We start from the raw sequence: 15,417 nt of genomic DNA, 5'->3' as shown, positions 1-15,417 counted from the left end.
CCCACCATCTTTGACGAGGCACTACATGAGGACCTGGGTGAGTACAGAAGGGAGCACCCTGGCCTCACCCTTCTACAGTATGTAGATGACATCTTGATTGCTGCTGACATGGCCAAAGACTGTGAGCAAGGGACCCAGGACCTGCTGGCTACCCTGGGGCCTTAGGGTACCGGGCATCCGCGAAGAAGGCTCAGATATGCAGGGAGAGGGTAAGTTACCTGGGATATATCCTGGAGGGCAGACAGCAGCGGTTATCAGATGCCAGAAAAGGAACTGTCCTAAAGATCCCTACTCCCACCTCCTGAAGAGAAGTAAGGGAATTCTTAGGATCAGCTGGCTACTGCTGCCTCTGGGTTCCAGGTTTTGCTGAGATCATCAGGCCCCCCCTATATGAAGCTGCCAAAGAGGGGAAAACATTTAAATGGGCTGAAAAAGAAGAAACTGCCTTTAATCAGTTAAAAAAGGCCCTCCTAAGTGCCCCAGCCCTGGGTCTACCAGACATTACGAAGCCCTTCCACCTCTTTGTAGACGAACATAAGGGAATAGCAAAAGGGGTTCTAACTCCAAGCCTTAGGCCCCTGGAACCACCCAGTGGCTTACCTGTCCAAGAAACTAGACCCAGTGGCTGCCGGCTGGCCGCCATGCCTGGAATTATTGCGGTGACAGCACTCCTAGTCAAGGACGCAGACAAACTGACCCTAGGAAAGGAGATCTGGATCACGACCCCACACGCCACTGAAGGGGTCCTGAAACAGCCTCCTGATAGATGGATCCACAACACACGTATGACTCATTGCCAGAGCCTCCTACTCTACCCTCCACTGGTGCGGTTCCACCCTAGTGCAGCCCTCAATCCTGCAACCCTGCTGCCTGACCCTGACCTAGGTGTTCCACTACATAACTGTGCGGGAATCCTGGAACAAGTACATGGATTCCGGATGGACCTGACCAACCAGCCCCTCCCCAATGCCGAGGCTACTTGGTTCACTGATGGCAGCAGCTTTATGCGAGACGGACACAGGTATGTGGGTGCAGCGGTGGTCACCGAAATGGACACTGTATGGCTCTACCCTCCGGAATGTCAGCCCAGCGAGCAGAGCTCATAGCCTTCACCAAGGCGCTGAAGCTGGGAGCTGGAAAATGGCTTAACATCTACACAGACAGCCGTTATGCATTTGCCACAGCTCATATTCATGGGGCAATTTATCAGGAGGGGTGTTACTGATGGCAGAAGGACGGACTATAAAAAATAAGCAGGAGATACTTAACCTGCTTACAGCCTTATGGCTTCCTGCCAAGCTAACCATTATCCACTGCCAAGGGCACCAGAAAGCTGATAACCCAGTAGCTAAAGGTAATCAAAAGGCTGGCCAGGCAGCCAAGGCAGTAGCCCGTCCTTCATTCCCCATCATGACCGTACAACTACCGGACCAGGAGACCCAGTTTTACCAGACCAGCCCAAATTCTCCCAGGAGGAGTTACAGTGGATCAAGAAACTCCCCATGGCCCGGGAGATAATGGGATGGTGGTATATACCTAACAGGGAGCTCGTGCTGCCAGACCGGCTCGGAGTCTCAATATTAGAGCACATGCATCGGTCTACTCACATGGGGGCTTGAAAATTAAAAGACTTAATCCGACATGCCGGAATCAAGATTCACCAACCGGACACCAAAATAGAGCAAGTTGTATCTGCCTGCAAGACCTGCCAACTCACCAACGTGAGAGCCACATCAAATAAAAAAGGAACCAGGCTCAGAGGCACCAGACTGGGAGCCCAATGGGAAGTCGACTTCACTGAAGTCAAACCAGGAAAGTATGGTTATAAATATCTTTTAGTATTTACGGACACCTTCTCTGGCTGGGTGGAGGCATACCCAACCAAGCATGAAACGGCTCAGACGGTGGCTAAGAAGCTACTAGAAGACATCTTACCCAGGTATTTTTTTCCTGCCATGGTATGATCAGACAATGGATCAGCTTTTATCTCGCAGGTAACACAGGCAGTAGCCAAGGTGGTGGGGGCAAACTGGAAATTACATTGTGCTTATAGGCCCCAGAGCTCAGGACAGGTAGAAAGAATGCATAGAACCTTAAAAGAGACCCTTAGCAAATTAACCATGGAGGCTGGTGGGGACTGGGTGACTCTCCTACCATATGCCCTTTACCGGGTTAGGAACACTCTTTACACCTTGGGTTTTACTCCCTACGAGATCATGTTTGGCAGGCCACCCCCGATTATTCCCAACCTTCAAGCTGAACTTCTTGCTGAGTTTAAAGATCAAGAACTTTTTCTTTCCTTGAGAGGGCTCCAGTGGGTGCACGAGGACATTTGGCCGTGCCTCCCTGCCATCTAGGAAGCTGGCCCGACCCCGACACCTCATCAGTACAGACCAGGATACTGGGTCTACGTCAAGAGGCACCACTGAGAGACCCTCAAGCCGCGCTGGAAGGGACCTTACATGGTGGTGCTGACAACCCCCTCTGCTCTCAAAGTAGATGGCATCGCGACCTGGGTCCATCACGCTCATGTTCGGCCAGAGGACCCCTTCTCGATCCGGAAGGACTTCGTCACACGATGGGCCGTCAATCAGGACCAAAACAACCCGCTCAAGCTCAAGCTACAGTGCGTTCAACCCACCTAATATTGGTAACTCTGTTAACTCTGCTTGTCATTGCTCATGCTGCCCGGAGTCCCCACGCCCCCCAAAACATCATCTGGCAGATCATAGACACCAGCTCAGGGAAAATACTTAATCAGACCTCCTAGAGCCACCCCAGGGACACTTGGTTTCCAGAACTTTGTGTAAACCTCCAAACTCTGTTCCCCTTGTCACCATAAATGCAGCCGGTCCCATGATTGGGTCCGTAAGCTACATGACAAGGGGGGAATGAAAGGGCGGACCTACGCTGCTGACTCCATCTTGCTCTGTGTCCGCAACCTTGACCACACCTCCTCCCCTTGAGTAACCTCCCACTCACCTGTTCAAACTTCCAGATCAAAACAAGCCCAGTGACCTGCGTAACAGGACTCCGACCCTTCCTTAGCCAATTGACTGAAGCCACAGCCATTACCTCACCAACTGCCCCTAGACCCCAATAAAACCTTTGTGCTTTTGAAACTCTCTCTCCCCAGCATCTCATCACTGCGTTGGTGCAGGTAGGGGATTGAGCTCAAGCTAGCTTGAATAAAGGCTCTTTACTTTTGCATCAGACTCAGCTCCCTGCTGGTCTTTGGGGATCACGAATTCTGGGCATAACAAATAGGTTTCTGGAGGTTAGGCTGTTGATAAGATTGCCCTTTCCTTGTAATTTATAAGATATTGAGTGGGGTAGGGGCAGACAGAGGGAGACAGAGGATCCAAAGGAGGCTTCACGCTGTGAGGGCAAAGCTGGGGGGTGGAGGGGGCTTCAACTCACGACCCTGAGATCAGGACCTGAGCCCTTGGGATGCCTTTTTAAGCCGCTGGAAACAATTTGGATTGCAAAGCATAGAAAACACTGATTCTCTAACCCTGCATGGCCTTACTAAACAGGGGAAATGGATGGAGGTTACCCTAGGTCCAGGCCTTCACGGCTACCTGGACTCCGGGGCCTCTAGTAGGATGTGTTTGGTCAGTAACCAGGCCAGTAAGCTCCCCCCCCAACCCCAATATATTGGGTGATAAATCTGTAAACAGGCCTCCTCCTGATAGAACTCAGTCGCTGAAGGAACACAGGCCATCCCTGAAAAGGGGACCCTCTTTCTCTCTGTTCCTCTGCCTACTAGATGTAAGGGCCTCTCCCTCATTCCTTTCCTGGGTTAAGGGATGTCATTGGAGCCAACTGTGCTTAGTCTACCTCAGGTCGGGACTCTTAAGGAATATTCCCAAGCAGCTGCCAAAAGTCCACTCGTTTGGGGGAAATTCTCTGTCTTCTCCAGCCTGATATGGACTGCCTAATTCCACTCTGGTGGAACAAAAGACATGGCGTCTGCTCTTCTGTCCCAGCTGGCAAGGTTAGAACGGGGAAATTTTCCTTCTCTGCCTTCTGCTGGCATCTCACCTCTTCTGCCTTTCCCTCACCTTCCTCCGGTTTATGCACCACCTTGGGTGTGGCACACATAACTGGTTCCTAGCCCATCCTCAGTGCCTCAGGCACCATGGGCTCCTCTTCCCGCCCTAAATGTCAAGGAACAAAGAGCACCCCCCTCCTTGGACCACCCACTTCCATTTCCCCCACTGTCCTCCCAGGTAAAATCTGAGAATGGGGAATACATGGATTGTCTTTTAAGTGGAGGTAGGTGAAACATTTCGGCGTTTAAACTAATTTCAGTTTGCTCGTTGAATTAAGCTGTCTTTCAAGTTACCAGCAATTCATATAGAAACTTTTATTCTACCAATGTTTACTAAAGGTCAAATAAGCTCATTGTATCTCGGTTGCAATTTGCTAGCAAGACGATGACTTGAAATAATGGTTAATTTCAACTCTCTCAAAATCTTCATGGGTACTTGCTAAGCTAGCTCTCAAAGTCTGTGGCAACCTGAAACTTTAACGTTTCACTTTAAAGTTTGCATGGCAAATGAGATGAAATTCATGGGACATCTAGGTCTTTTCCAAAGGGAATGCAGTGCAAAGCTTTGATTACTGAACATTGGTTTGTGCTTTTAACTTCTTATTGCAGAGGAATTAAGGCCATTTGGGTCAATTGGAAAACATGCTCTGTGCTTAACTGATTCATGAATTTGCCAAAGAATTCTGCTGTAAACGGTTCTCAACTGGCTACTAGGTTTTCATTGGAGACTAAGGTTTCTAGCAGTTTACCTTCTGTTAAGTGTACTTACGACTGAGTGAATTAAGCCAAGCTACTCTGTGCATAGGAAAGTAGGAGGTATGTAAGAAAGATATAAGGAATGGGAATATGTTTTTCGTTGAGGGTACAAGAAAGTAATTTTGTGCTACATCAGACAGGTTGTTTGGAGAGAAATGGCTTGGGACAAAATCTGAAGGCAAAGGAAAGTTGTAGAAGGGTCATGAAGGCAAATATTTGGAAAGGAATTTTATGTGTGGTAAGGAAGGACTAAGGTCGCCATGGATGGATTTTAAAACTACACTGGGAGAAGATTAAAATTCTGCTTTTCTCTTTTGGAAAGACAAAGTTTTCTTGGATTGTTGATCTGCTCTTGATAAGAAAATGGAAACAGAGTGTTTTGGTTTTTTTTCTTCTTTCCTCTTTGGTCTCCCAGGAAAACCAGAGCTTTAGGTTTCGTGATTATCAAGTCTTTGATTACTTCAAGTTAAAACTTCTCAATGGTAAAGGAGCTAGGTTTTGCTAACAAGTATATGATGCTACATATTTGCCTCTGGAATCCCTAATTGCCATCTTGGTTAAATAAGTAATTTAAAGTTTAAGATTTGTAATGCTCTGTAATCCTATTTGGAATGCGGTCGGTCTCTCAGTTTCTAAGGTTTGAACAAACTTCCCCAAGATTTCCATTGTAAATGAAGTCTGAGCAATTAGGCCTTTTTATGTGGTATGCTAAGTTAGTTGGAGAAGCATTGCCAACTAATGGTAAACCTTAGGTTCTATTGCTTGGGTAAATGCTGTCACTGCTCAAAGATACATGGAATTCCTAAAGTTTAATTTGTGCTTCTGTAAGGTCCTTCCTTGATATTCTGACTATCAAAGTGTTATGTGCCACAGAAATAACCGAATTCCCTTGTCAATTGCATCATAATGAATGAACTCTCATCAGGTCGTTAACAATGTCCATTTCTGAGATTTTATGATTTATAATTGTTCTTATTCTCTCACAAGACATATTTCATCTTCTAGGAGACTCACAAGAAAAGGACTTCTAGGACAAACACAGGCGTTTGAAATCTTTCAGATTAATATTAAAATGGGTAAGAATTTCGAGAACTAAAAAAGCTGCATTCAAACGGAGCAAGAATTAGGAACATGGGACTAAATGAATTGAGGAAGATTATCGTTTAGTGTTTCTTGTTGGAAATATTGCTGGTTCTCTGATGTTTGCTCTTCCAGATTAAGGAAACGTTCTCTTCAGATATCTGTGATATACAGAGATGTCATCAAATATTCACTTGTAAACTGAAGGGTTGAACTTCTCTCTCTACCTAAACCGTCTGAAATTCAAACACTCGCAGTGAGTATTCTTTCTTTCTTGGCCATTACAGTGATTTGCATAAGTGCAATAAGAATCTTCTCCTTGTAACAGGACACCATTGGAAATACTGCTAGTTTACTAAGGCTTCACTGGAAGGTCTTATTTGAGAGACATGCATAGACTCGGAAATGACCCTACAGCTTTAAGGAACTGAGGTTGACTTTATGAAATGTGGAGCCAATAAAGCCCCTTGGAAATGTTGGCTGGATACCTTGCTTAGAGTTTCCAGCAGCCTCACCAGGTGAGTAAAGAATGGCACTCCCTGGAAGGTGCAGGAAACTCAGGATATCTTGGCGACATCGTGAAGAGGAATTCACCCAATTCCACAGGTATTGCAGGCCTGTCTGACAGGAAGTACTCGGCCTGGCTTCTGGCCTCGAGAGGTTCCAAAAGTTCAGTCTGGAGATTCTTTATAAAGGGTTCCCAGCAAAGCAAACTTTAAAAGATCCTTATGATCAATGACTATTCGTGCTGAGCTTATGTAAATACGTAGGCCAAATTTGACAAGACTGGACTTGTTTTACAAATGAATTAGTCTTGATTTGGCTATCTCTGGAAATGAGGGATTTAGAGAAAATAATGCACATTTATGGATGTTAAATCCAAGTTGTCTTCAAATGTTTGCCTAAACTAGACCACTTGTAAACTTGAGAGATCCTGTCACAATAGCACAGGTTATCCTGTGGGGATAGTAATTCGACCCCGTGGGTATATTATTGAAACAACTGGAAAATGGGATGGGTTTCCCCCAAAAACTGTAGGCAAGGACTTTTCTCACTGTAGACCTATCAATCGATAAAGACAATAGTGCTTTATTATTTACTTGAAGCTGGGTTAATTCACAAGTCTCTATGCAGGCCATGACCTCCCAAAACCTGAAATGACAGCTACCAGAAACCCACCCCATATAAACTGCAAAGACCTGGTCTATTCCAAACATGGGAAGTCTCATGCAACAGGTGACTTAACTCCAAAATAAAAGGGCCCCTACTGGGTCATGTTATGTACTCCCACTGCAGTAAGCTAGAGGGGCATTCTTCATGGGCTCCTGTATGGAAATAAAACATGTTCCCTGTTTACAGGAAGTCAGTGAGCAAACTCATGTGCCTTCTTATTCCTGGGAACCTGTGCAAGACCTCAAACCTCTCTTATGATGGTTGTACCTTTCTTTTTCACTTTTCTTTCCCAGTTTATGCCAACAGTTCCTTCTTAAGATGGGTCGATGGGCCGTTCAAAGGATCACCACAGACATTTGAATTCCAAACTGGAAAGACCATTGTGATTCCTGTTGTCGCTTCCCACTCTCATCTGAGGAAGCTTCAAGCCTGCCATCTAACAACCTCACTGGCGGCACTGGTAGACACTGAGTTTGTAATTTGCTCTAACAAAATGCTGTATATACATTCCAGATTACCACAAAAATATTCCAGGATTTCTAACTGATATGAACACTGAAATTGATTTAAAGAATCCCTCTCTTTCCTTTAGTGATTGGCTAAACTCCTGGACTGGAGGATTTTTGTCAACTACCCAAGGACTTTTCTTGGGGCTTTTCTCTTGTTATTCTAATTATGTTTTGCTGCTTTCTCCCATGCCTCTCTGCCTGGTGCCAAGACTCCATCACTACAATCACATCAAGCCAAGAGATGAGCCTTGCTACTCAAGAAGGCACACCTTGGATTCAGCTGCCACCACCTTTTGTATCTCCTCTATATATTCCCCAACAGACCAATATTGGCCAAATAGGTAGGGACAACTCTATGCCCCTAGTCAGCAGAAAGAAGCTACAAAAGATGAAACCTTCCATCTTCATCAACCTTAAAGACGCAAGGGTTGACCTTGTTCAGGGGGGATATGATGAGGGAGCATGAGGCAGGCAGAGGGGTAAAGCCCAAGCTAGCCCCCCACCCCCACCCCAGGTGGGATCTGAGTGTTATTCCTTGGACACTCTTGACTACCCCAGATCAAAGAAAAGGGGCTTAAGCCCTTGCCATGGTAATGTGGGAAACTAAGGCAAATGAAACATTAAATTCCCTTACTGTTTATAGCCCATTGACAAGTCCCTGGAATGGGCAGAGTGACCTCCCTCTAACTGCTCAGCTGCCTCAATGATGACACTTTGCTAGGGGCAAAAGAGAGCCTTAGCTTAACATTATCCCAACCTCGAGGACCGTGTAAGTCAACTTCTTTTATTGCAACTGACCCAAGATATATGCTGGCAATCATACTCCAAGCTGATCCCCCCCCCCAATATACATCTTATGGATCTCTTGACTGAAGTTTTAGTAAATGGTAATAAATGGTGTGTCCCTAGCAACAGCTAGCCCCTCATGGTACTGAAAACCTTGCTTCCAACATTCTTTAGCGACTTCATCCCTGACTCCCTGCCAACCTGATGGTATATAATGATGAGTTCCCCGTTAGGACCCCAGTGAAGCTCTTCCTGCACATGGGTCCTGTCCCCATGATTTAATAAAACCACCCTTTGTGCACCAAAGATGTCTTTGAGAAATCTTTCTTGGTCATCGGCTCTGGACCACCCCCACCATCACCCCCAAACTTCATCAGGTCGACAGCAGAACTCCACCCACTGGCTGCTACAGATGCCTTCATTCTGAAGAGCAGACAGTTACCGCATTTGCAGTATCCTTCAGGACCTTCTATGTGCAGGAATCAGCCCATTCAAGTTCTAGTGCACCAGAGCCACTTTCCAAATACCTGAGGGTAAGCCACAAGCCAGTATCTGCTATGAGTCATTACTGGCCTCAAAGGACAGGGGAAAAAAAGCCAATGCCAGAAACTTTCCGTCTCTTTCTGAAGCAACAGTGCAGGAAGTTTCCCTTGGTCCTAGCCCACACATTGTTTATTCTCCTGAGGCAACCACCTTGCCAGGAGTTTGTGCTAGTCACTTTTTTTTTCCTCTATCGCATTGTCTTCTGTTAAGAAAGAACTTTGTATCTTCTCTGTATCCTTCTCCATCCTGTTTCTCTTTCGCAACAACATTCTCCCTGTTATCCATTCAGGGACAGTGTCTCAGAGCCATTTTTTCTACTTTTAACATGGGTGTCAGGCCATATTCTTGTCACTCCAGGGTACGTTGGGCCACAGGTCCCTCAAAAATTGCCTTTCAGTACTATGTTGACAAAGGTAAGCCCTGGGCATTTCAAAGTGCCCACCCAGCACTTGAATGCCCTTGTGTAGTCAGGGTCACTGATATTGGGATAGAGCTATCCTCCGTCTTGTGGGACAAGAGGACCATGGAGCTAGATATTTCGTTCTCAGCTTGATCGCATTCTCCGCTGAATTGAAAAACTTTGGCCCTGCGTGTAGCCATTCCAATTCCCTGGCTGTATTGATAAGGGTGTCTTGGGTCCCAAGCAAGGGCAATGAGGCTGTGCTCCACAGAGTGAGTGCCCAGCCCTTCCTAATGAACTCTGACTCTGGTCTGTGCTAACCAAGAGCAGTTTCTGATATCCCAAAGGAAAGATTGCCTTCCTGTCAGTACCTGGTGTTTGGCTGGCTGATACAAGCAATGATGGTTAGCCAACTTGTTTCCCTCCCTGGCCGTTAAAGATGCTTTCAGCCTGAAGAGCAGTTGCTTCACCCAGGTGCAGTATTCTTGAGGACCTGCTTAGAACAGAAAGAGAACATTCAGGAACCACTGCACCACAGCCCAGGTCCGCCTGAAGCACATACCTGCTACCTTTTGAATCACTGCTGCCTCTACCCTCTGACACGGTGGGAAAGGAGAAGAGTGAACACCAGAAGCTTTAGCTCTCTTTGTGAAGTAGGAATACAGATATCTTGCCTTTGGGCTCCCCCTGTAGACGATGGAGGTTTCCCTTTGCCCTAGCCCATATGTGTTTCTTATCTATGTGTTTGTTATTCCTGAGACCATCAGCTTGCCAGGGGATTGTACTAGTCATTTAACCCTCAGATTTATCCCCTTTTCATCTCTCAGAAGGAACGTTGTCCCTCAGTGTATCTATTTCCATTCTCTTACTCTTTATTTAATGTTTATTTGTGCCTCATATGACTATGGAGGGCAGGCTGATGTTGGGGCTCCAGGCAACGGAGTCCAGAGGTTTCTGGAGATAAAGCCCCTGCCTTTTTCTTGTAATTTACTAAAATACTTGTAAATGGATGGCGGCTCTGCCAGTTTAACCCCTTGTTTTCTGTCCTTTCCTTCATCCTTGGGTAGCCTGGAGTGCTTGAGGAATGGCACACATATGGCTCCTGGAGGTGCTATTTGCAAACTAGGACTTGGTTTGCAGGCTGGGTGGGGCAGTGAGGCTGTCAACCACACAGTGAGCTCCCAGGGACTGGTGGTGAGTTTCCACTCTGCTTCTGTGCTAACCAAGAGTAATTCCTGTCTAACAACCCAAAGGAAAGACTGCCCTACTGTGAGAGAGCGTTTAGTGCTTGGCTTATGATGCTGAAGAGAACATAATCCATGCATACGAGGTATGTTCCAGGACATAGTGCAGAAAGTGGCCATTCAAAACTATTGGGCCACAGGAACCAAGTTTCCAAATTAGTTTGTGTCTGGCCACAGGTGTTTCTTACTCCTTAGACAGTACCTTGCAAGGAAATTGTGCTGACACTTCATTGGAATCTTTGTCCCATTCTCATCTATAATCATGCACTTTGGATTTTCGCCGTTCCATTTCAATACCTTCCCCCCCCCCCTTGTCAACGTAGTTCCTCCCTGGCTGTCATTCAGAGCCAGTGTCTCTGAGAGCTAGCCTTCCCTTTAAGTTGGGGGATCTGGCCAGATCCTTGTGTCTCGGGCATAGGTTGGGACACAGGACCCCTCATTATTCACCTTTCAGAACTATGTGGACAATGGGAGGTACAGGCACTTGAGGGTGCCCAGCAGAGTGTCCATGTGTAGGCAATGCCAGGGTTTGGGAGGGAACTGGCTTCACTGCTGGTTGAGGAGAAACGATGTGAGACATTTCATTCCCAGATTTATCCTTATCTCCTCTGTCATGTAGAGCCTTTGCCTTCCATACAGCCCTTCCAATCCATATTCTGTTTTTATGACGACATGATGGGTCTCAACCAGGAGGAATTGGTCTGTCAGCCACCCAGCCAACATCCATGATTTCTGATCAACTACCACTCTGGGTCTGTGCTATGTGAGAGCAATCACTTTTTCCCAGAGAATAATGATTCTCCTGTGCATGAGTGCTTCTTGCTTGACTGGCCCTGGCAATCTCTGTGATGGATAGCCAGCTTGCCTCCCTCCCCTGGCTGACTGAATTATCCTCTTTCTCTAAGGCAGATGGATCAGGCATGCACAGTAGACCGCAAGACTATTCAGCCCTAAAAAGCCCTGTCAGGGAATGCTGTCCCGTGATTTGGTCACAAAATCTAGAGCACAACAGGATCCCGGGCCTGCAACCACTGAATCACTGAATCAGGGCACTTTCTATGCCCTGAGAGGTAGTTCATACAAAGGATCCCAGGTCAGAAGCATTCCTTCTCTTACTGAAAGTAAAGTGCAGGCCTCATGCCAATTGGGCACCTGGGTGTAGGCGATGGATGGTTCCCTTTGCCCCAGCCCACAAGTGTTTCCTACTATAGTTATCTTCTCGGGAGACTGTGCTAGGCACTTCCTTCTCAGCTTCATCCCATTCTCTTCATCTTGTAAGGATGCACTTTGGCCCTCTGCGTATTTATTTCCATCCTTTTGCACTTTTTTTTTTGAAGCAGGATCTTGCTAGAGTCCACTCAGAGTCCATGTCTCAGAGCAATATCCTCCACTTTAAACTGTGGGCTCTGGCTGAGTCCTGGGAGCTCTGAATAGACTGGCAATGGGACCTTTTGTAATTTCCCATTAGAACTCTGTGCACAATGAGAGGCCTGGGGCATATCAAGCTGTGCATGAATGGATGCATGTAGGCAGTCCCAGAGGTTTAGGGAGGGACTGGCCTTACACATGCAGCTAGAGAAAAGGTAGAGAGAGATGCCCAGCAGCGTTATCCCATTCCCATCTGTCATGTAGAGCCTTGGCTTCCCTTATAGCCATTCCCACCAAATTGCTATTTTCGAAATCTTGGGTCACATTCAGGGATGATTGGGCTTTCACTCACGTCACACAGGCAGAGCCCAAAGATTGGTGCTCAACTTCTCTGGTCCTGTGCTCTGCAGGAGCAAAGAGTACCTTTATATCAGAGGAGGGATGGCCCTCTTGTCCCTGAGTGCTTGTTACTTGGCCAGCTGTGGTAAGTGCAGCAAAGTGCAGAGGTGCCTTCATTTTGAGTCACAGATGGCTGCCATATGCACATTAGGCCTTGGGACCTGGCCAGCACAAAAAGGGCCCTTTCAAGAACTACTGCATCAGGTCGACATTGCAAACACTTGATCACCAGCTGGGAGCAGGAAGCCCTTACCTCTGAATCAATGCTGCATCTATTTCCTGATGGGAAGGAAGGAAAAACCACCCAAACCACTTTTCCCTCTGTTTCTGAAGGAAGAATCCATAGCTCTGGCATAATTTAACTCTCAGGTGTAGCCTTGGAGGTTTCCTTTGACACCAGCCCCCAAGTATTTCTTACACCCCAGATAGCCAGCCTGCCAAGAGATAGCAGTAGGCAGTTAATTCTGTTAAGGAAGAACTTTAGTCCTCCAGGTGCCTATTTGCATTTTATTGCTCTTGGTTCAACAAACTGGTGCTACCTGGGAGCCATTAGGAGGAAGAGTGTCAGAAGAACGTCCTCTGTTTAGAAAATGTTAGGATCCATAAGTCTGTGTCAGGTACACAGCCCAGGTGCAAACATTGGTGTGGAGTGCCCAGTCAGTTCCTGAGCCAATGGACAGCTCTCAGTGTAGTGTCAGGTATCCCAGAGGACAGCAGGCCCCTCTGTCGCTGGGGGCTTGGTGCTTAGCTGGAGTAACTGCGGGGATGGGTAGCCCGCTGGCCTCCCTTCCCTGGCTGAGAGAGGTGCCTTCATCCTGCAGAGGAGAAGATTCATGCATGCACACCAGGCTCCACGTCCTGGTCAGGGCACAAAGGGACTTTGAAAGGAATACTGCACCAGGCTCGGTTCTAACCATTTGACCATGAGCCACAGCCGACTCCCTGCTTCCCGTCTTCTAGTGGGAAAGGGCAAAGAACACATGCAAAGCCTTTACCTTTGGTAAGGTATGAAGAATGCAGACCCCTTGCTGACAGGGCTCCCAGGTGTAGCCTGTGGTGGGCTCCCTTCACCAAAGTCCACAGGTGTTGCTGCTTCCTGAGACAGCCAACTTGCTAGAACATGGCACTTGTCACTTTATTCTCCACATCATCCCATTGTCATCCCTAATGAAGAACTCTGGCCCTCTGTGGATCCATTTTCACCCTTTTGCTCTATTTCCAAACTAGGCCCTCTCTGGGATCCATTGCATGTAGTCTCTTGGCAGAATATCCTTGGCATTCCACTGGGGATCCTAGTCGGGTGCTTGTGACTGTGCAAGAGGTTTGGCTACAGGGCCCCTGGTAGGTTAGTGTCAAAACTACGCAGGCATTCAGAGGTCTAGGGCGCTGGAAGGGTCCAGAAGAGAAGGTTGGCACTTCGGCTGAGCCAGAGGGCTGGGAAGTGAGCTGGCCTCCTTTCTTGGCTGAGGGGGAAAGAAGTTGCATAGCCCCTTTCCAGGTTGATCCTGCTGCCTTTGGAGATATTGACCTTTGGCTCTTTGTAAGGCCATTCCCTTTCCTTGGCTCTATGTCTATGTCCCTGGTTAGACTTAGGAGCCATGGGGCTGTCACTCAGCTGGTGCCCAGGGATAGATTTTCGCACAAGCCTGTGCATATGGCAGATGGGCACCAAGCAAGGCAGCCGAACCACTGCTAATGGCAGCACTTGCGCTTACCCAGACTTGGATTTACCTTCCAGCTGGGGCAGAGGGGTCATCAGGATCACAGGCATCAGTGCTGCGTGCAGGGCACGTCCACAAGGAAGTTTGTGGGTCAGGGGCTAAGGTGTGAACAGCCCTGTCCATGAGGCAGTGCCATAGCTGCCTAAGCAGCCCAGCAAAGCCACCGTGTGCTCATGGGGTGGCAAACATGGCATTGTTCTGTGCAGCTCTGTCCTCCTTCAGCATGCTCAACAGTAGCAATGGCAACATTTCTGGCTGGCAGGACGAGGTTTACAAGAGCCCCAAGGATAGTGGCAGAAGGCAAGGACTGGCTGATAGTGTGGAACCCAGGAGGGCAGCCTCCTTACTAGTTCACTTCTCCCATTCCACTTTTGCAGGATTAGTGTGCCCTCACAGGAAAGGGATATGCATGATGTGATGCATTGAACAAAGCCAGCAATAACCTACAATGAGGATGAACTGAGTCAAGATGCTGGCCAGTGTGCAATATGCCTGGAAGAAATGCAGAGGGAGATACTAGAGCAGGGTTGCCTTGCCTGTTCACATATCTTTATGCCTTCATTGGTTTAAAATAAATAGATCTTGCCCTGAGTGTCATTCAGACAGTGTAACAACTTCCCATTTTACAGTTATTCTTGTCTTTTCAAGGCACTTGAAAGTCTGCGAGGCTCTGAGGTTGTGTCCCTGTGGCCAAACACAAACACAAAAAGACAGGCCTCCTTCCTTGGCCAGAAATCCGAGTATTGAGAGACTCATGTAGAGGGAAACCATCATACAGGGAAGACTATCCTGCTGAAGAGCCAGGGGTCTTCTGGCCAAACACATGCCACGGTCCCAGGGAATGGACCAGAATTCCCAGTAGAGGGCCCCGTGTATGACTCTAAGCCACTCACCTGGAATGGAGCCCAGGGAGGGCTCAGAGTGAAACTAGAGCAAAGGGGTGAAAAATGCATAGAGGGAGGGCCAGAGTTGTGCATCAGGGATAAGAATGACTAGTAGCATCTTCGTGAGCTCACTGACTGATGACTCAGGAATGAGAAACACCTGTGGGCTTTGGCAACCGGTGCCATGTGTAAGTTCCAGCTGAGAGCCCTGTCTGCAAGAAGCCTGCCCAGATCTTCCTTAAGCATCATAGGGAAAGACGTAGCTCTGGGTGTGTGTTCTGCCCTTGCCATCAGTCCATAAGGGCAGCAGTGATACAGCGGTAGCAGGGATGTGCTCCTGGCTGATGGGCAAGCATTTGGAAGTGGGACTTGGTGCAGGATTCCATCCAAAGGTACTTTCTGGGCTGACCAGATCCGGGAGTTCCTGCCCACATGAAAACCTACTGTTCTTCCAAACGAAGGGGGTCTCCATTAGTGAGGGGAGGGAGGCCAATTGGCTA

This window comes from Panthera pardus, unplaced genomic scaffold (genome assembly GCF_024362965.1).
Source record: "Panthera pardus isolate Hobbes unplaced genomic scaffold, ASM2436296v1 HiC_scaffold_8, whole genome shotgun sequence".
NCBI classification, from domain to species: Eukaryota; Metazoa; Chordata; class Mammalia; order Carnivora; family Felidae; genus Panthera; species Panthera pardus.
The sequence above is the reverse complement of the archived record's forward strand: the minus strand, read 5'-3'. Positions refer to the sequence as shown.